This window comes from Ovis aries, chromosome 14 (assembly GCF_016772045.2).
Source record: "Ovis aries strain OAR_USU_Benz2616 breed Rambouillet chromosome 14, ARS-UI_Ramb_v3.0, whole genome shotgun sequence".
NCBI classification, from domain to species: domain Eukaryota; kingdom Metazoa; phylum Chordata; class Mammalia; order Artiodactyla; family Bovidae; genus Ovis; species Ovis aries.
In genome coordinates, this window is record NC_056067.1 from 13,116,425 (window position 1) to 13,136,556 (window position 20,132).

The 20,132-nt window shown below is 56.9% G+C and overlaps 1 protein-coding gene across 2 annotated transcripts in view; it reads left to right on the forward strand.

The window, feature by feature from the left end:
• The window catches only part of ZNF469 (zinc finger protein 469), a 246,364-nt gene that overhangs the window by 104,143 nt on the left and 122,089 nt on the right, over positions 1-20,132 (forward strand). For both annotated transcript variants that reach the window (XM_042231537.1, XM_042231538.2), the window contains exon 3: positions 15,437-15,539. The gene's annotated coding sequence lies outside the window, so the exon portion shown is untranslated. The remainder of the gene's footprint in view (positions 1-15,436; positions 15,540-20,132) is intronic.

The following is a 20,132-nucleotide window of genomic DNA, read 5'->3' on the forward strand; positions in this document are numbered from 1 at the left end:
CTCCCAGGGCAGGTGTAGGGAGCAGCTCAGAGTAGCCGATTCATCTGCATTTCTTGGATGGGTGGGTAGATGGGTAGGTTGGTGGATGGGTGGCTGAATAGATGAATGGATGGATGGACAGTAACTGGATGGATAGGTGGACAGACGAATGGGTGGATGAATGGGAGGATGGGTGGGTGAATGGATGGATGATTGGATTCATGGGAAGATGGATGAGCAGATGGGTGTGTGGATGGAGGGATGAGCCTAAAGCAGCACCTCACTGTGACAACCAGGCCATGTTCGGGCTTAGGGGTGTGGCCCAGAAAGCCCATGATCTGGGGAAGCACAGAAACCAACCTGCCCCAGGAGACTTGAAACTACTGCCAAAGACAAGAGGAGGCCCCCTCGCTGCACACCAGTGCTGAAAGGACAGCAGTGAACCAACCCAGGACTTCCCAGGAGACTACACATGCCCCCGGCCCAGGTCCAGGCACTTGGCCTTTTTGTTTTGCTGTTGGAGGCTCACTGTCATGAGGATAGGAACGTGTTCTGGAGAGACCACCACCTTTCCCATGAGGACATCCCCTTGGGATGCACAGAGGTACTGTCGTGGGCCAGGCCCTGCAGCACAAGGAGCTCAGGGCAGACACTAGTCAGGACCTGGGGGATGAAGCAGTGAGGCAGATGGACTGGTCTCTCTAGGTCCTCAGGAGTAGGGGTTGGGGGAGGGATGCGTCAGCCCCAGGCCTTTCCCACCTTGGACCCAGTCCTCCCACGCCCCCTGCACCATCTCCTCTGTGGGTCCTGGAGCTGTGTCCAAAGCTGGGAGGTCAGCTGCCTGGGAAAAATCAAATGCTGGCGGGCAGTGGTCACTGCTGAGTTCCCAGATGAGTCACTGCATGACAGTCACCTTCCTCATCCCTGACAGGCCCGAATAAGTCAGCCCTGAAGAGGGGGTTCTCATCCCCAAGCATCCCTCCCCCCATAAATCAAGCCTCCAGCCTATTTTTAGGCCATTTCTTCGGATTGTCAAAGCTTGTTTACCCTGGATCGGGGCTGCTTCAAAACTCTCCACCCAACTACCAGCCCCAAGACGAAGAGCGAGGAAGTGAACAGTGGCCGCCTGGTCAGACCACAGGGGCCAGGCTGAACAGCTTGTGACAGTTGGACATCCTCCAGCTGGGGCTCTGGTGCCCCCCACTGAAGCTGTTAAGGTGGCCCCCAGAGCCCATCCTGTTCTCTGCCTCCCGAGAGGGACTGAGAACTCCAGCTCACTCATGTTCACAGACCCAGCTCCACCCCAGAAAAGACTCATCAAAGTCTGTATTCTTTTACTCCTTCATTCTACATTCCTCCCCCCAGGAGAGAAGTAGGAGCAGCATCAGGGATAGTAGTGAGGGAAGCGGGCGGGTACTGACTACCTGGAGGAGGGGAGTGCTGAAGATGAGTAGGTGTCAGCTGGGCAGAGGGGGCTGCGAAGAGATGTTCTGGCAGAGTGGTCCCCACTTGAGAGTGCATCTGAGTCTGCAGGGCACCTGTTAAAACCCAGATGGCAGGGCCCCACGCCCGAGCTTCTGATCCACTGGTCAGGGTGAAGCCCATGACAGATTTCTAACAAGTGTCCTGTGACGCTGATGCTGGGGTCCAGGGACCTCACCTTGAAGACCACTGTTCTAGGAAGAGGGAACAGCACGTACAAAAGATGGAGGTGGCAGGGTGAATGAGTGAGTGAGTGAGTGTGCTTGGAGTTGCTTTTCCCCCGACAGAGTTGGGTCAGTGTGGATCCATCTCTCTTGTATCCACTGGAGCCTGAGGATGAACACCACATTAATCCTGCAGTTGGAAGGTCAACTTCAACTGGGTCCCCTGGGACTTCCCTGGTGGCTTAGTGGTAAAGATTCTGCCTGCCAAGCAGGAGACGTGAGTTCAATACCTGTGTTGGGAAGATCCCCTGGAGAAGGAAATGGCAACCCACTCTAGTATTCTTGCCTGGAAAACCCCATGGACAGGAACCTGGCAGGGCACAGTCCATGGGGCCGGAAAGAGTATGACACAGCTTATTGAATAAATGACTGGGTCGCCTAACGCCAGGGCTAAGGCCAGGCAGCTCCCTGGGATGAGTAAGGGATGACTGAACACATCCGTGACCCCCAGAGAGGACAGCTGTGTGGATGACCCCACCAACGTGCTGCCTTCCCGGGCCTCCTTCCTCCTAACTCCAGCCCCGGTTCATCAACCCCACCCTCCCTGTGCTCCCTGCTTCCTGAACCCCCAGCTTCAGAATGTTGTTACTTGTCATCTGCACCCTGCAGAGCTGGCGTGTTGTGGGTGATGAGTGGGTCTGGGGTTCAGTGGAGAGCCTGGGGCCTGGGGTTGGCAGGAGTGCCGGGGCGCTTACTCTGGATGCTTATCATGGCAAAAACAAGGGTGCTGTGGATTTTGCACTATCCCCACTGTGGCTCCAATTTCTCTCTCCAGGAGTTGCAGTATTCTTTAAAAATTCCTCCAGTTAATTTGACCTCAAGTAGAATTTATGAAGCTGAGTGTATGCTAGAATAGTGCGGGAGATGGGGAGGTGGTAGGCTAATTGTGTTTCTATAAACATTGATGAACTCAGTGTAACAGAACTGTGGAGCTGTCTTTGCAATCATTTCTCTCAATTCCTGCATGTTAACAACGAAGAAGTTCAGGTGCCCAGAGAGAAATCTACCTATGCAACCAAAACAGCTGAGCTGTCAGAGCTGAGCTGGAACCATGGGTTCCTGGAGGAGGCGGTGCTTTTCTGTGTTATGAGTCTTGAGTGAGTTTCCTTTCCCTGCCCCCACAATCTTGCCAGGGGTGCACCCATATCTAATCTTATTTCCCTCTATGTGTGTATATTAGACTGAATTCTTTTTTCTGGTTTTATTAAACTATTTGCCTTTCCACACTCCAACACAAATACTCTGTTGATGGCAATAGATATATAGTAAAACTTAGTGTCAGATAGTGTAACTCCTCTGTGATTCTTTTTAAAGACCATTTGGCTATTCTAAATCCTTTGCATTTTCATATAACTTTTAGGGACAACTTATTAATTTCTACCTAAAAAAGGAAGTCTTCTGTGATTTTTATTGCTTTGAATCTATAGATAAATTTGAGGGAAGATTGATATCATGAGGGTATTGAGTGTTTGAATCCATGAACATGGTATATCTCTCCATTTATCTGGATTCTTTAATTTCTTCCAATAATGTTTTGTAGTTTCAAAGTAGAATCTTCAGCAGCTCCTTAAGACATAGACATATAGAACATGCATCCTGTTCTCAGTTTGTTAATGTCTGGTACTGGAAACAAGCCCCAAACCTGGACATTGGCCCCAACCAATTTAAGACAAGCTGTCATTCACAACCAAGTTGTCATTCCCTCTTGGCTGGTGTGTAGATGCAGGCTGTACTTGTGGTCTCCTTCATTCCTCAAGTGTTTATCAAGCGTCCAAACAGTGAGAATGTGGTGCTAAATTGGGTGCTAAACCAGGGGAGGAAACTCAATAATGATCATTCAACAGCATCGATGCTCTTTATGTGCCAGCAGTTTCTACACGCAGCCCTGTGCTCCCTGATTTCATCTCCACAACCATAAAGCATCTGCTTGTTTTATGCCCATTGGGCAGACGTGGTTTTGGGAGGTTAAATCTTTGGACCAAGTCCCCCAAACCCTGTTCCTACCATGGGGCTAAGCTCTGTGGAAAGTGAGTGTGTGTGAGATAGTAGGGATCACTTTCCTTGCTGAACACTTTCCTTTCCTCAGTTTTGGAATGAGATAAATCGAAATGATGGTCCAGAAGTTTCTTTTCCTTCTGCATTCTCTGCTACTGCACGGGCTCTTGTGCCCTCTGTGTAATGTAAGGAAACATCCATAAAATAAGTAAATGTGTGATTGTGTCCCAAGGCGAGGTTATTTCAGTGGAATGTAGCACAGAACTATGGGAAAAGACTTTGACAGATGAAAAGTTGCAGGAGACCAACATAGACCCAGGCAACTTGTGTGTGTGGCTGAGCCACCCTGCGCCACCTCACCTTTGAGGGAGCATCAGCAGGGCCTCTGGATTACTGGGTTCCAGAGGAAGGGGTGGTTTCAGGACCACTTGGATGATGTTTGGATTTGTTCAAGGAAGAGTTCCTGGAAGGAAAGAGATGGCTCAGCACAGCTCAGTAGCTCAGAATGCCTCACCTTGAGGCCCAGGAGCTCTGTCCCCTGCCACTGATCAGCTTTCCCCGCCACAGCAGGGGGCCCTGGCCCTGTGGACTGGAGGAGGTCCAGCCCAGAAGGAGTGCGAGTTCACTCAAGGTTCTGGGCTTGAAATTTCCGGAAGGACGTGGGAGGGAAGACATCCTCGGGGTCGAGCTGCTAGAGGGATGCTAAGCGTTGTAGCACTTGGCCTGAACCCTCTGTTTCTTTTAGAAGCTATAGGGTCTTGAGGCGTCTGGATTAATAATAATAACAGTGACAGTGGTTGTGATAGTGACAAAGCAGCTGACACTCTGGGGGCTTTAGCAGTGAGTGGAGAGGACCCACCCCAGCCCATGGAGCTACCTCTTAGCAGAGGAAGCACGTCGGGAGCAGCCTCCTCATGTTCGCCCCAGGATGCAGGGGTCACCGTGACGCCTGCTGTCCACCCGAGGAGCTGGGCCTCGGAGACATGCAGACCTTCCCACTCAATTCTGGGTACTTTTCTCCTCTGTAATGTGCAGTGGCCCCCTATTTACTATGACATTGATCTAAATGCCACCATTTCCTTCTTCTGTTATCAAATCCTAACCCACTTATCATGACCCTGAAAGATAATAGAACCTCCTCCCTGGACCAGGCAATGTGACCTGGTAAACAGGACTTTGCAGATGTGACTGAGTTAGGGATCTTGAGATGGAAGATTAGTCTGAATCATCCAGGGGGAGGGGAGGGCCCTTATAAGAAGGAGGCAGAGATCTGAGACAAACTGGAGCAATGAGGCCGTAAGCCAAGGACTGACTGCAGCCTCTAGAAGCTGGAGAAGATGAGCTGTGTTGGGGTTCAGCTGAAAGTGGGCGTCTTGGGCCAGCATATGGAGGGCCTTCTTCCTGCAGGGGCTTCCCCAGTGTAACCTGGGAGGTGTCTGGAGAGGTTGGAGGTCGCTGTGACTCTGACGTGGGGACCGGAGTTCTTATGCGTCTCATGGCCTCCTAGGGCCCACAGTAAGGGGGTGGGGTGCAGGAGGCCACACTCTAGGGGTCCAGAAGGGTCAGCCAGGCTTGTTTCCTTCAGGGAAAAGCCCACCTTGACCTTTTGAAATTATGAGCCCCCATCCAATATGGAGGCCCTGTGCTGCACCCAGTACTGGCCCCAAAACCAGCTTGGAGGGAGTTGGAAACACAGACGATAAACGGACCAGCATGTCTGTGTCCACGGCGGCAGCCCCAGCCCTCATGCATCCCACCTGCTGAGGACCCCACCCCATGTGCTGTGTGCCCGCCAGGGGGCAGCCTGTTTGAGGGGGCTGCCAGCAGGTTGCTGCTGTTCCCGTGGGTGGCCTGGAGGATGAGGGGCCAGAGCCCATGGGATCCTGGGTCTCCCTAGCCACCAGAAGGAGGCTTCTGTGGGTACCCCTGAGGCCGCTGGTGCACAAGGATTCAGGGCTGCCTGCTGTCAGAATCTCAGGGAACCGGCTCCCAGAGCCACCAGGCTGGTGGCCGAGGACACACGCCCCTCATGGCCATGTAGTGCCACCCACTCTCTCACTGGGTTCTGCCCCCCAACCGCACTGCTCTGTGCTTAGGGGTCGGAATCGGGCTCACGGGGCTCCGACGGAAGAGGCCGCTCCATGCCGGTGGTAATCTACGGGAATCTGGGCTGGAAACAGCAACCTGAAATAACAAAAGAGCTGGGCAGGCTCCAGAGGCTTCTGGCAGGAGCGGTCAACACATCACGAGAGGGGGCGGGCAGCCCAGAGGAGGTAGAGGGCGGGGCCCCGCAAGCCGCCCGGCCCTTCATTTCAGGAGACTGGGGAGGGTGGCTGGCAGGTGGCTAGTAGGCGACTGGTTCTCATGGGGGCAGGAATGCCAGGTGTGGTTGCAAGCTTGCTCTTACAGGAGGAGGAGTGGGCCCTCCCCAGGGACCTCTGTTCTGGGAAAGCAGCCTGAGCCTATGGAGCAGAGTGGGGCCTCCCACCCCCCATCCCCTCCGGGCTACCCCACTCCCACCCAGGCAAAGGCTCCAGACTGGGGGTGTCTCTCCTGGAACCCTGGATCCCAGAGACCAAGGACAGCTTCCAGTCTACTGAGCTCCCTGAGAGGTGGTGGTGGGCAGGAAGAGGACGCTTCAGTGAGTTCTAAACACTCTTAGGGGATCTAAGATCCTCATAAACAAAGGCCTAAGTGCTTACAAGGAAACTCTCAAGGGTTTATCTTGGGAAATTATTCAAAGGGCAATAAAACAGAGCTTCTGGCAAATGAAGGACTCTTGAGCCCAAGGTGGGCTGGGGCCCCTGGTCACGGATCCACAGTGTCAGAGACAGTGGAGTGAATAACCCTGTGAAAATCCAGTCTTCCAAGTGGAGGAAAGAATTGGGACCGTGTGGGTTGAGAGTCTCTTCTGGAACATGTTAGACCCCGGAGTCAGGGGCTGCCTGCCCTGTGTTCCCTAGGTTTGCAGAGAGTTGGGGACCTCTGCGTGGAGCAGGACCTTCCCAGGAGGGGCCCACGAGGAGAGGCCGGGCCGGGACTCACTGACCATACACCTTCTCTTGTGGGACTCAGCTGGACAGTAGTGGTGATGAGCACAGTCCTGTGTAGGGTCAGCAGTGGCCATCAGGTGTCTTCCCCGAGGGTGCCCCTTAGCCTGAGTCCTGCTCGCCAGGAGTTGCCTGAGCAGAGGGAGATGGCAGGCTGTGGGGGAGGAGCTGGGCGGGAGCAGGGCGGGGTGCGGGAGAGTGGCAGGAAGCGTAGGAAGCCGGTCCTCTAAGGAACTTGGGTGTCAGGACGTCTCTGCTGAGAGTCACTAAAGCCAGCTCGGGGAGACAAGTGGGCAGCTTAGATACCACCCTGCAGGAGCAGGTCTGGACCCCATCTTCGCTCCCCCCACCGACCCCCCGCCCAGCAGGGGCAGCAGATGGACAGGCATGTCCACCCCTAGGAGCCCACCAAAGGAGTGGGGCTGGTTCATAGGCTGTGGCCGCAGGGCTGTGCGCTGTCTCAGGGCTGGTGAGTGCTGACCGCGGGCTCCTCCTCGTGCTGCCCTGCACACAGGCTTCCAGGGGCAGGGGTGTGTTCTGGGCTTTGGACAGAGTCCCACATGCTCCGCCAACACGGAGGATTTGCTGTGGGGCCCGACTGCCCAGGCAGTGTCCCTCCTGCAGACCGCTGTCCCGCTGTCCTTGTGCGGCCAGGCCTCTTGGCGTGCGGCCAGGCCTCTTGGCTTGAGCCCTGTCCAGGTGGTCTTTCCTGCACCGAGGCCTCAGCCCCTTAGAGGCCCGTAAGATAGTAGCCAAGGCCCCCCCCCACCTCCAGCCTGTGTGGAACTGACTATTATGGCTGCTGGGTGGTGTCGGAGGTCAGTGCCACCACTTGGAGGACTGTCCGGTACACGGACCACCATATGGCACCCCCAGAGCTGTGTGGCGGGAGGGCCTGGCTCCCGTAGCCAAGCTCCCCATCCAGGCACCCCATGCTGGGCATCTGCACTAGGAGGACTGGCGGTGGTCAGATGCTCACGGGGCCCAGACTCGGAGAGGACGCCACGCTGCCTTTGACCCGGTGGAGGGCGTGCTCTCCCGCCTTCTGCTCCAGGGCCCACAGAGTCACAGGTCCCTCCTTGACCCAGCCCCAGTTAGTCAGCAGGGACTAGTCCCTGGGCCGCATCACGCTGCAGGGCGGCCACACCAGCTTCAGGGGCCCTCAGACTCTCCGGGCTAATAGACAAAGGGCAGCAAGTGGTGGTGTCAACTAATTGTCTTGCTAATTTTTTTTTAAACCAAATTGACCACTGGGCTTCCGGCCACTCGGCTAGGAGGCGCGAGGAGGAGAGGAAGTGAGGGTGAGCAGCTGGCAGTCCAGGGTGGGGCAGGTTCACCCCGGCAGGAAGGGAGGCAATGGCAGCTCTGCCTTTTGGGGGAGGGACACGGAGGGACTGGGACCCATGGTGGGGGGAGGCCTCACAAGGTCTTCGTGGTCATGGGGTCATGGGGGCTCCTAGGGAGTGGGGTCTTTGGGGGCCTTTGGAGGGAAGCACAACGTTGCTCTGGGGATGAGTTCGGCCTCATCTGAATCTCCTATGTCTTGCGTGGGGCCCGGACCTCAGGGGTTCTGCTTGGACTCCAAGGAAAGGCCCCTGCTTGGCTCTGTGGGCGTTCTTCTGGCTGGGCCTTGATGGTGCTTTCTTGCCTGTTTTCTTCTTGACTCTTTGTTGACTGGTCTTTGCAGCCGTGGTGTGTTTGCTGTGCTCCCCCAGGGAAGAGGTCACGGTGACTCTCCCAGGCCATGGGGGGTCCTCCTGGCCTGGTGAGGTTTGGCAAGTGTCCCCAGGCACGAGTGTTTGAGAGTTCTATTAATCCCAGGCTCCAGGCCCTCCTGGGACCCTGCATCTGAGTCTGAGCCATCTGCCCCATCCACTCAAGCCCGTGGGGTGCCTGTGCTGGGGACTGAGCTGCGGGGACAGAGGAGCCAGTCCGCTCTACCTCCCCTGGGTTCGAATTTCGGTGCTTTTATTTCTTTTTCTTCCCAACCCTCTCCCTACTTTTGTCTTTTCTCCACATCTCACTATGAAGTGTTGCAGATACACAGGCCACGAGAAAGCCATTCGCTTTCGAATGGCTGCCCATCTCCTGATTTCCTTCGGCCCCCGCCTGCGTGCGCCTTATCACACGCGTGTCCCCTCCTCTCTGCTCTGTCCCTCCTTCTCGGGTGCACTCTTGTCATCTCCTCTATGTTCATCCTCTGGCGTCGCACTGTCCCCCACCATTTGTTTATCTGCTTCCAGGAAGGACTGCGGTCACCCGCGTAGCACCTGCATCCATGGCCAAGCTTTGCTCTGACCCATCAGACTCATCCTGCCCTTCTGGCGTGTGCCCAGCTCCCCCTGAGGGCTGCCCTCCATCATTTTGGGTGAGGCTTGTGGGCGCCTCCCTGTGGCATTGCCTGAGCCTCCCTCTTGACAGGTCTGGAGGCCGAGATGGAACACTCTAGGTGGTCCCTGGCATCCAGGCTGCTGTGGTGACCTCGGAGAGTCATTTACTCCGAGCCCCGGGGGCAAGAGCAACACTGCTTGAGGGAGTGCCGTGGAGGTTACCGAGCTGACACCCCACGCTGGGTAAACAGCCAGTGCTCGTTAGCCGCTGCTTCCCTCCCTGAGGCCATGTTGGGGCTGCAGAGGTGCTTCTGGCGTTCTGGTTCCCAAGGTAAAGCGTGGGTCTTTGCTTCCCTGGCCATCAGACCCTCGGCGGGCAGAGCCCTCGAGGCCAGGCTTCCCCAGGGCCACATCTCGCCGAGCTGGCCCCTCCGTTCTTCAAATCCTGCTTCTCCTTGGTCCTCCCTCCTTCACCCCATGTGTTTCTCCGCCCAGTCTACACCTGAGGAGGTGTGTGTCACAGCAAACCTGCCATGGGTACTGGCTCGCCCCAGGTATCACTGGGACGGGGCTGCCGGCTGGGCTCCTGCTGCCCCCCGCCACCGGCCCCACACCCGCATCTTCCCCTGGCTACTCCCCCCTCAGCCACTGGGCACCTTGGGCTCTGGGTCAGTGGCCTCTGGCTGCCTCAGGCTTGTGCTTCAGAATGCTGAGCTGAACCGAGCTAACGGGCGTTTCCAGGCACCTGTCTGGCCCGGGGCATGTAAATCAGGCTGGGGAGGGATAGCCAGGGGAAGCCATGGAGGAGATGCCGTGGTGCAGCTGGTGAGTCTCCAGCTGGGACTCCAGACCCAGGTGGTGACCCAGCGGGTGTGGGTGTGGCAGGTCAGTGGGCAGGTCCCCTCTGACGGTCCAAAGGGGAAGTGGGGGCAGGCACCTGCTCAGCGCCTCCCACTCTTGCTCCCACTGGCTGGGGGGAGCCCATGGGAGGAACTTCCTGCCCATCCTCCAGAGCTCTCAAGGGAGCAGACTCCAAGCCCAGTGGGGGCATTTCTCTCAAATCCTAGATCCCAGGTGACTAGGTGCTGGTGGGGATCTGACCAGCCATAGGAGAGGGTGCTCGGGGGTGTCCCCTCCCCACCCCACCCCCGACCGCAGCTTACATTCATCACCCTCTGCAAGGCCCACAGTACTGACCTCTTGGCCGAAGGGGGTTTGCACCCCAGCTCCCAGCCTCCCAACCCCGCCACCTTCCTGAGGACGGGTGCATCCTTCATCAGGACAGCCGGCCAGGGAGCCGGCTCGTGCTCGACACTCAGAATCCGCCCGCAGCGCTGAGCAGGCAGGGCCCCGGAAACGGGCACCAATGGCTCAGTGACAGCAGCCAGGGAAGCCTCTGCCAGAGCCCGGCCGTGAGCGACAGCCCGGCCATGAGCGCCAGCGGCCGTGGGGACAGCCTGGGGCACGGGCTGGGCGGGCGGCAGCTTTCACCCGGCCTCTTTATCACCTCAGCTTCTCCATGGCCTCACGCCCCAGGCTCCAGACAGCCTTCATCCCCCGTGCCGGCAGCAAGTGAAATAAAACACTTATCACAACCCAGTGTCTCTCCAGCTGCGCCCAGATCCCAGTGTCCAAAGCAATCACACTTGCTTTAGGGGAACATTCCCAGGCTCTTTTTCTCTGCTTATTGTCTTGGCTTTTACCTTCTTGTTGTTCCTTTACAGGAAGAACAGTGTGGTCCCAGGTGGCCCTGCTGATGGGGAGGCCTGCGTTTATGCTGACACTTTGTCTTCTGGCTCTGAGGTTGTGCTGTTTGCTGCAGGCTTCATCCCTTAGTTCATTCATTTGTCCTGGTTTTCAGCTCAGTAACGTGGAGACCACTCAGGAGTGCCCCCGCTCCCCATGCCGGGCTGCCAAGCTGCTGTGGAATAGTGGAGTCTGCTCAGTGTGTGGTTGGGGAGAGTTGCTCTGCCCATCTGGGCCTCAGGGTCCTCACCTGTAGGGTGGGGTGACACTGGAACCTGTTTCACAGGGTTGCTTGGAGGAGTCGTGGACAGCTCTAGTCCAGGGCTGGCTTCCAGCCAAGCTCGGCCACTGTCATCTCTGTCTTCATTAATAACAGAGTCTGCAACAGATAGTGATATGAGAACCTTGGGACGGGCCTGGCTCCTCGTCACCAGGGTGGGATGGGCAAGGGGCTCTGATGGCTACATAGGTTGTGGACAGTGAGTTCACAGGGAGGCAGATCCAGCAGGACCAGCACAGACAGAGGTGCAGGGCCTGGGCGCTCCCAGCACCTGGGAAGGGACGCGGTCACAACAGGGGTGGATGGCCACCTGGACCAGCCCACAGATGCCTTGGTGCCCTGGGAGGGGGGCTTATGCAGCCCGTGGAAGGAGGGCCCTTGGGGTGGCAGTCTGCTGGGTCTCAGGAGGAGTGAGGGGGGTGGTGTCAGGATCTAAACAAGGCAGGGATCTTGATCGTGGATAGGGGATGAATGGACAGACAGAGGGATGGATAGATCGGCATGATGCATGCCGCAGAAGGAACGACCTTTGGAGGAAGAGTCATAGCTTTTTTTTTTTTTTTAACAGCATTTGTTAGGACACAGTCAATAAAGGACTTTTATGCAGAATGTATTTCCACAAAACTCCTACCAACCAACAAGGAAAAGAGAACCCAACAGAAAAAGGGCAAGAGTTTTGAAATGTCCCTCTCTCTCCACCCACTCCCCTCCTGGGAGTTGAAGGTGGATGATGCTCACATGTGCTCACAAAGGCTGTTCCCCAGTTATATTCTCAGAGCCCTGTTCGTTGTAACCTGTGCTGGAAGCCACATCCATGCAGACAGAATTTACACAAAACATGTGGAAAGATCTTTCACATGAAAAGACGTTCAACATCACTGATCATTGTTGCTGTTCAGTTGTGTCTGATTCTTTGCAACCTCATGGACTGCAGCATGCCAGGCTTCCCTGTCTTCCCCATCTTCCAGAGCTTGCTCAAACTCACGTCCATTGAGTCGGTGATGCCATCCAACCATCTCATCTTCTGTCACCCTCTTCTCCTCCTGCCTTCAATCTTCCCCAGCATCAGGGGTTTTTCCAGTGAGTCAGCTCTTTGCGTCACTAATCATTAGGAAAATGGAAATCAGAATCACAAGATACTACCTCATACCCATCAGGATGAAAGTGAAAGTTGCTTAGTCATGTCCAACTGTTTGTGACCCCATACATTACACAGTCCATGGAATTCTCCAGGCCAGAATACTGAAGTGAACCTATCAGAATACTGAACCTATCCCTTCTCCTGCAGATCTTCCCAACCCAGGAATTGGACCGGGGGGTTCTCCTACATTGCAGGCAGATTCTTTACCAGCTGAGCTACCAGGGGCTCCTATTTAAAAAAAAAAACAGACAGAAAATGGTGTTGGTGAGGATGTGGAGAAACTGGAAGCCTGGTGCTCTGCTGGTGGGAATGCAAAGTGGTGCAGCCACTGTGGAAAACAGCATGGCAGTCCCTCAAAAAATTAAAAGCATAATTAAATACCATGTGATCTAGCAGTTCTATTTACGGCACGCATACGACAGATGAGATGGCTGGATGGCATCACCGACTCGATGGACATGGGTTTGAGTGGGCTCCGGGAGTTGGTGATGGACAGGGAAGCCTGGCATGCTGCGATTCATGGGGTCACAAAGAGTCGAACATGACTGAGCGACTGAACTGAACTGATACCCCAAAAGAATTGAAAGCAGGGTCTCAGAGATATTTGTACACCTGTGTTCACAACAGCACTGTCCACAACAGCCAAGAGGCATAGCAACACGAATATCCACTGACAGATGATGGATAAACAAAATGTGGTCCATCCATGCAATGGAGCATCAGCCCCCAAAAGGAAGGAAATTCTAACGCATGCTTCCACATGGATGAACCTTGAGGATATTGTGCCAAGTGAAATAAAGCAGACACCAAAGGATAAATTCTGTGTGGTTCCACCGATATGAGGTCCCTGGAGCAGTCAGATCCATGGAGACAGAAAGTAGAGGTGGGGCCAGGGGCTGGGGAGATGGGGGTATATCTAGTGGGGACAGTTTGGGGTTTTCAAGATGGAAAGGGCTCTGGGGACAGGTGAGGGCGATGGAGGCACAGCACTGCGCATGCACTTGGCGCAGTGGCCAGTGACCAGGACGGCCAGTCTTATCTCACCACAACTGTGGATAACAGAATGCTGCATCTCACAGTGCCGAACGGGCGGGGCCGCACACTGACTCCACCAGCAGTGGCCCTGCTCACAGCCTGGCTGGACTGGCCCCCAGGGCAGCGGGGCCACGCTCTGCTTCCTGTCGGGGTTCCGGTCCACGGGCGTGTCCAGGGTGTGGCAGTGCAGGGAGCTGGATGCCCCTGTCTGTCTGCTATACTTGGGAAAGATTTAATAGAATGAAAGCCTGCCTTAGAATAAAGGACTGCAGTTCCTGGAAGCCTCAGAATACTGTCTTTAGTCGTCCGTTGTCTCCAAGGGTCTCGAGAAGGCCCTCGTGGTCCCACGTGGTCCACAGATCTTAAGGGGCGCCACCAGCCCCCCAGCAAAGAGCCGGGCTATTTTACAAACATGTCCACACACATGCACGCCACTGCTCTCCAATTTATTAGAAAGGAGCAAACAGCCTTGAAGAATGAGCGTGAGAAGGGATCCTTGAAGCCCAGCCTCTGCCCGGCCTCGACATCTGTGGACTGGAGAGACGAGGCCCAGATGCTCCCATGGGCCATGGCGACCTGGAAACTATTAATTAGACCGCAAGTGAGATAGGAGCCTGCAGTGCATTTGGCCTCTGCAGGCAGTAATTTTTTATGTTTCGCTGACAGTCCAAACGATCCTAGATAAATCAGAGGAGAGTGGTGGGAGCCAGCATGCACCTGGAGAGGATGAACCCGTGGCTCCGCGAGCACGGCTGTGCTAGGAGGGCCCTTGTGTGCTTCTCAAATGTGAAATCCCGCCGAAGCGCAGGAAGGCAGGTTATCGGAGGGCTCTCCAGATTCACGAGCACGCGTTTGGACACGGTACAGGTGAAGCATGGAGGATCAGACCAGGCCCAGGACACCCACGGGCGCGTGAGTCCTGTGTGGGCTCCCAGCGAGGCTGGCAGCTGCTGGGCGGGGGGCTGTCACCTCCAGAGCCTCTCAGGCCTGGGACCTCTCACATCCTCACGACTGCTCTCCATCTCCGTGACGGTCCTGAGGGAGGCACGAGTCTTCACCTTCATGTCCTAAAAGAGGCACCGAAAGACGGGGCACAGGACCGGGCATCCTCGGAAGCTGGTGCAGGGGCTGGGACGGAACCCGTCTCTTGCCTGCGAATCCAGTGCAGTTTTTAAAGAGGTGCTTGTTAGAAGCCATGATTCCTTCCTTCCTCCTAACCTGCAGGGACTGTGGATGGGAACCAACGCCTAGTGTGTTAGAGGAGTCAGAGGAGTAATCAAGAGGCCAGGTGGGGGAGACGATGAGGCAGAGGGGTCCCGGTCCATGAGCTGCTGGCTGTAAGGTCGCAGGGAGACACCAAGGACCAGAGGGGCTGGAGGAAGCGGCGGCAGAGGCCGAAGAGGAGGGTCCAGTCCCAGGAGCCCTCCCCACCGCCGTCACAGAGCATCGTGGGGCCTCAGCTGGCCCCACACAAAGTAGTGAGGGGGTGCCCGTGGGGGAGGGGCAGTGATGTCACTGTCCCCCGAGTGACACCCCTTCCCAGGGACACTGCAGTGAGCCACAAGAACATGCTAGAATCTGCTGCTGACTTAGCTGTCTCCAGGGGGCGCAGGGTAGAGAAATAAGGATGGTGTGATGGAAACCTTGCTGTAGAAACCTCAAGCCCGCCGATGACCGTCTATGCCCACGCTTGCGGGGGTGTGACTATGGGGAAGTGTGCACAACACACGTAGGTGGCGGAGGGGGGCTGGTGGGGCCCGGGACAGGCACCTGAGGGAGACCCCTGAGGATGGCATGGGAGGGCCATCCAGCGGGGCCCCTTGCCCACCCCCCGTGCCCAGGGTGTGGGGGTTCCTGAGCCCCGCACTGTCCCAGGGCTGCTGCTGCTTTTTCACTTACTGTTTTGGTCATGCTCAGTCTTCGTTGCGGGAAGCAGGCTTTTTCTCCAGTTGCAGTCAAGGGAGCCACTCTCCAGTTGCAATGGGCTCTAGAGCCCAGGTCCAGGGGTTGTGGCACGCGGGCTTCATTGCCTCGAGGCATGTGGCATCTTCCTGGACCAGGAATCGAACCCATGTCTCCTGCGTTGGTAGGTGGATTCTTTACCACTGAGCCGCCAGGAAGTCCTGGGGCCGCTTCCTGAGTGTCCCGTCTAAACCCTCGTGTGTTGTTCACAGGGTCAGCTGGCGGCCCAGAGAGAAGAGCCGTGTGGACCCAGAGAGGCGGGTGGACTGCACAGCCCTCGAGCGGAGATACCGGCCTGTGTCCAGGGGTCGCAAGGTAGGAGGCAGCTTCCTTTTCTCTCTAGAGTTTGATTCGCCGCCACTTCCGTCTTGTTTCACTTGTTCTTTATGGTTACTGGTTATGTTGTGCGTGGTTAAGGCTGAGCTGGTGTCCATGGGTAAGTCAGTTCTGTGTCCACGCGGCAGGTGCTTGGTGTTGAGTGGTGTCTGAACTCGGGTCGGGTCTGTGTCTGCGTTGGCGGGTGATTATCTGTGTCCACGTGGTAGGTGCTCGGTGTTGTCGGTGTCTGAACTCGGGTCAGGTCTGTGTCCTCATCGGCAGGTGGTTAGAGCTGAGCCAGTGTCGGAGCTCCAGTCAGTGTGGCGCAGATCGTGATTCTCGGTTAGTGCTGAGCTGATGTCGGTGCTCGGTTTGGGATGGCTCTGGATGAAGAGACATGATCCACGTGTTTTGGTGGCTCTCACAGTAGACCGGGGCCAGGACGCTTGTCTCGTCCGAGGTGTGTGCTGGGAGGGGCTCAGATGGCAGTGCTGGCTCTGTCCTCAGGGAGGGAGGGGTGGCAGTGCTGGTGAGCCCTGGGTGAGCACTGTCCCTGGCTCTGCCCTTCACCCTGAGCCCCAGAAGGAAAAGCCATGGTGTTGCCCGGAGCCAGGCTGGGCACTGGTGCTCACCAGGGGCTGTGCTGAGAAGCCCCAGGGCCATTCCTGGGCCTGGTGGGGGGAGGCCTCCATGACCGCCCGTGGGCTGTGCAGAGAGTGAGCAAGGGCCTGACGCTAGGTGTGTGAGGTGGCCCTGCTCACAGCGCTCATCCCTGTGCTGGGCGAGCCCGCCTCGCACTCCTGGGGGGATGGACGCCACTGCTCACTGTTTATACACCTGCCCTTGGAAAGTGGCTTCCTGGCTTGTTTCTGATCAGATCTGTGGGGTCAGAGGGTCCTCCCTGCAAGCCTCAAACAGAGCTGCTCCCTGAACTGCCAGCACCGCAGCATTGTGGCTCATAACTCAGAGGGAAGGGGAGGGCCTGTGCGAGTCCTTCAGGAATGCAGCCAACTGGTTATGTCACGAAATCTGCCAGCCTGCTTTCCCGTTCGTGGTGATTCAGGTCCCGGCAGCACGCACGGGTCATTTCAGCTCTGATGTTCACTGATGTTCATGCTGGGTGTGTGGCCAGGGGGAGGGGGAGGGGCACGAGGGACCCTCTGGCGAGGGACACAGCCTCTGTCTCGACAGGGTGGGGCCACTCAGGGGGGTTGCCTTCATCAAACTCCTCGACGGGTACCCTTACAGTCTGTGTTTTGCACGAGTAAATTTTCCCTAGAAAAATACAAGCAAACATTGAAGTCTAGTTGGAGCAGTGCCAGCTGAAGTGTTCAGGGATGGTGCATCAGGATGTCTGCCATTTTCCTCTGAAGTGCATCAAGAAGTGAGACAGATCCACGGGCCGCTGGAGGGGTGGGACGTGACACGCCGGCAAGGGTACAAACGGCACAGGCTGCGACCTCAGGTGGCAAATCCGTGGGTGCTCCCTGCCACGCTTTCAGCTTGCCCGTGCCTGGGGAAGCAGGAGAAGAACTCTGGGCAGGGCCATGGGGACTGGTGTGTGGGCTGTTGTGTGGCCCTCTGGGGTAGGTGGGGTCTCTATGGCTTCCCCAGGTGCCTTTTCTGCTGCCTGTCCAGAGCCACAGTCTCAGGTGCGCTGATGCGCAGGGGCTCCAGGGGCCTTGGGTGGGGGCGCTGACCCCAGCCTGTGGTCCAGGCATGTGGACTCACAGCCCTGAGAGGCACAGTCTCTTCACCTCGGGATGGTGCTCTGGGCAGGCCTACCCCCTTCGCCCAACCCCATCCCCTCGTAGAGGAGTTTGCGTTTCTTGCTGACCGACGGGGTCCTCATCATCCCTCTAAGGACCGTCTGCAACCACAGGGCTGTCAACCCCTGGCAGCGCCAAGGGAAGGTCAAGGGTTACCTGTGCCGACTAAGATCCCGCAGCAGGACTGAGCTTGGTGTGGGGGCCCAGTCTAATGGGCAGCGTTACAGCCGCCTCTGGCTGGAGAAGTCACCCTCTCCTGGCCCTGGGGCCCAGGGAGCTGAATTCTGACTCCAGAGTCACTGTGGCTGCCACCGGGGGCCAGAGACCACACTTGTAGAAATAGCTATTTTCCTGAACTTTAAAATTTTATTTTGTTGTCCTTTTCCACATTTGAAGAGGTTGTTTTGAGCAAACCCAGAGAACAATCTCATTCACAGACTCTAAGCATTAGGAGGGCCACTGATCACACCCACAGGACAGTCCAGAGGCCTTTGAGGCAGAACTGGGCCAGATCCCGACCTCCTGGCATCAAGGCCAAGGAGCTCAGCCGGGTCAACTTTGGTGACAAGTGACAGCCCACCTGAGGCAGCCTGGGCAGCAAGGGAGCTTATTGACCCAGATGGCTGACCTACCCAGGTGCGGGTACTGCTGGACTCTAAGGCCAAGCAACGCCTTTGGGGTTTGGCTCTTCTTCACCTGCCATGGCACTTTGCTTGGGCCACACCTCACCGCAAGGGCCAGGGGAGGACCAGGCACCTGGTTGCACCAACCTGGTGGTCAGGGTGGAAGGGCTGCCTGGCTGAGTTCAGGCCAAGGTCAGGCCACTTCTGCATCTGGGCAGGGTCTGCTTTACCCACCAGAGGGATTGAGTGTCTGGCGGGGCTGCAGCCACAGACAGGGCCATGGCTGCAGGTGTCCACAGCCTGGACCCCTAACCTGGCAGACACAGAGCTTCCTGCTGCCTTGCAGGGAGGCCCTGTGTCCCGGCACCACCCTCGGGGAACCCGTGACGTGGAACGCCAGCATTTCATCGTCTATTTTTGTCTTATTTCTGACCGTCTACACTTAATGCCTGGTGGTCCGGGTCAGTCAGCCAGATGGAATTCTTTTCCTGGGAGGCCAGGATCCTGGGGAGGAGGGACTTGTCCACATCATGGGCCCCTCCAGCTACTCCCTAAGCACCCATCCTTCCCCACAGAGCCCTTCACAGGTGGACTCAGGATTCAGCGCCCCCCCAACACACACCTGACAGAACCAACCTGCCCCTCAGGGTCCCGGCTGCTGCACTGTTGAGAACTTGGTCCACAGGTGGCGGTCGGGGCTTTCCGCACCTGCCTGCTTGCCATGAGCTCACTCGACACGTCCCCCTTCCCCATCCCCTCCCCATCACACCTGTCTGTCCACAGAGCAGGTGCCCACATACCATCCTCTGCCTGTCACACCTGTCTGTCCACAGAGCGGGTGCCCACATACCATCCTCTGGATGCTGGGCATGCAGGGGCTGATCTGGGCTGTGGACGACAGCTGCCCCTCCCACACTCACCTGGCCTGGGCCCCTGCCAGGGCTGTGTCTTCAGCAGCTGTGGGGTGTGGGGATGTGGACACAGTGCCAGCGAGAGGCCGTCACTCAGCTGGGCTGGAACGAAGACACCCAGGACACAGGTGAGCTGCTGAGCTGGGAGGGAATGAAGCATCCCTTCACACTGACCACGGCTCACAGGCAGCAGCTCAGGCCTCATAAGGCTGTGTGGACTGGGCCCCTGCCCGCCCCCCCATTTCCTGTGAGGGTGTATCTGATGCTGTCGAGTGGACACATGCAGTCTCTGGGCAGCAACGTGTAGAAGTGCCCACAGCCCAGCCAGGACCCAGGCGTCCCCACCCCTTCTCACCCCTTGGGAACACCCCACCCTGGACTTTGCCCCAGAAGTAGGCGCGTCCTCACACCTTTCTCAATCTCTTGCTTTCCTTTGGGGTTTTAGCATATATATAGCGTGCCTAAGTACTACAGCTCGCCTTGCTTGTTTTTGAGTCTTACAAACATGGTGTTAGCTGGGGTGTGTCTTGTTCCGTGGCTTGCCCTGTTCCCCTGAGTGCTCTGTTTCTGAGCCGCGTCTGGGGCAGTGTCCGAGCTGGGGGCCTTCTGTTTCCACGCTGCTGGCCCTCCTTTGTGTGCTGGGCCCACTCTTCACTCTGTTCTCCCATCCACGGATGCAGGGGCGCGTCCAGGCTTTCACCACCAGCAAAGCCACCACGAAAGCCCCGAGACCCTGGAGTTCAAAGGTTTCTCCATGCAGCATGCACGTGGGTGCCACTCGTGGATGGAGGTCGGGCGTGCACAACCACGCCAGCCAAGCTGTGTGCTCCTGCGGGTGGTACCAGCATCCACGCCTCCAGAGGGCAGCCCGCCCCCAGCACCCCCGCGCTGGCTGGTTCTTGTCAACCAAGTGGTGGCAGGACCGTCTCTCACTTTTCCTTCAGTTCTGTTATCACTATTATGAATGCACATACCGAGACCATGAAACAGATCTGAGTCTTGTGCAGGAAAGCCACGTCCCTCCCAGGGTGCCTCCCCGTGGCCCCGCTGTCCTGTGTGATCAGGCTCAGTCCGTGGAGCTGACTCGGGCCCCCACGTCTCCCAGGACACTCAGGTGCTGCCGCTCTGGATGTCCTGTTTTAGGCCCAGGGGTGCCCTGTCCACACTAGGTCTCCTGGCCCACGGTTGAACCCTGTCCACAGTCATCATTGACTTCACAGGGATCACGGGCCACGATTCACTGCTGAGTTTGTTGTAGATCATAGTAGCCTTCCTTACTGCATATTT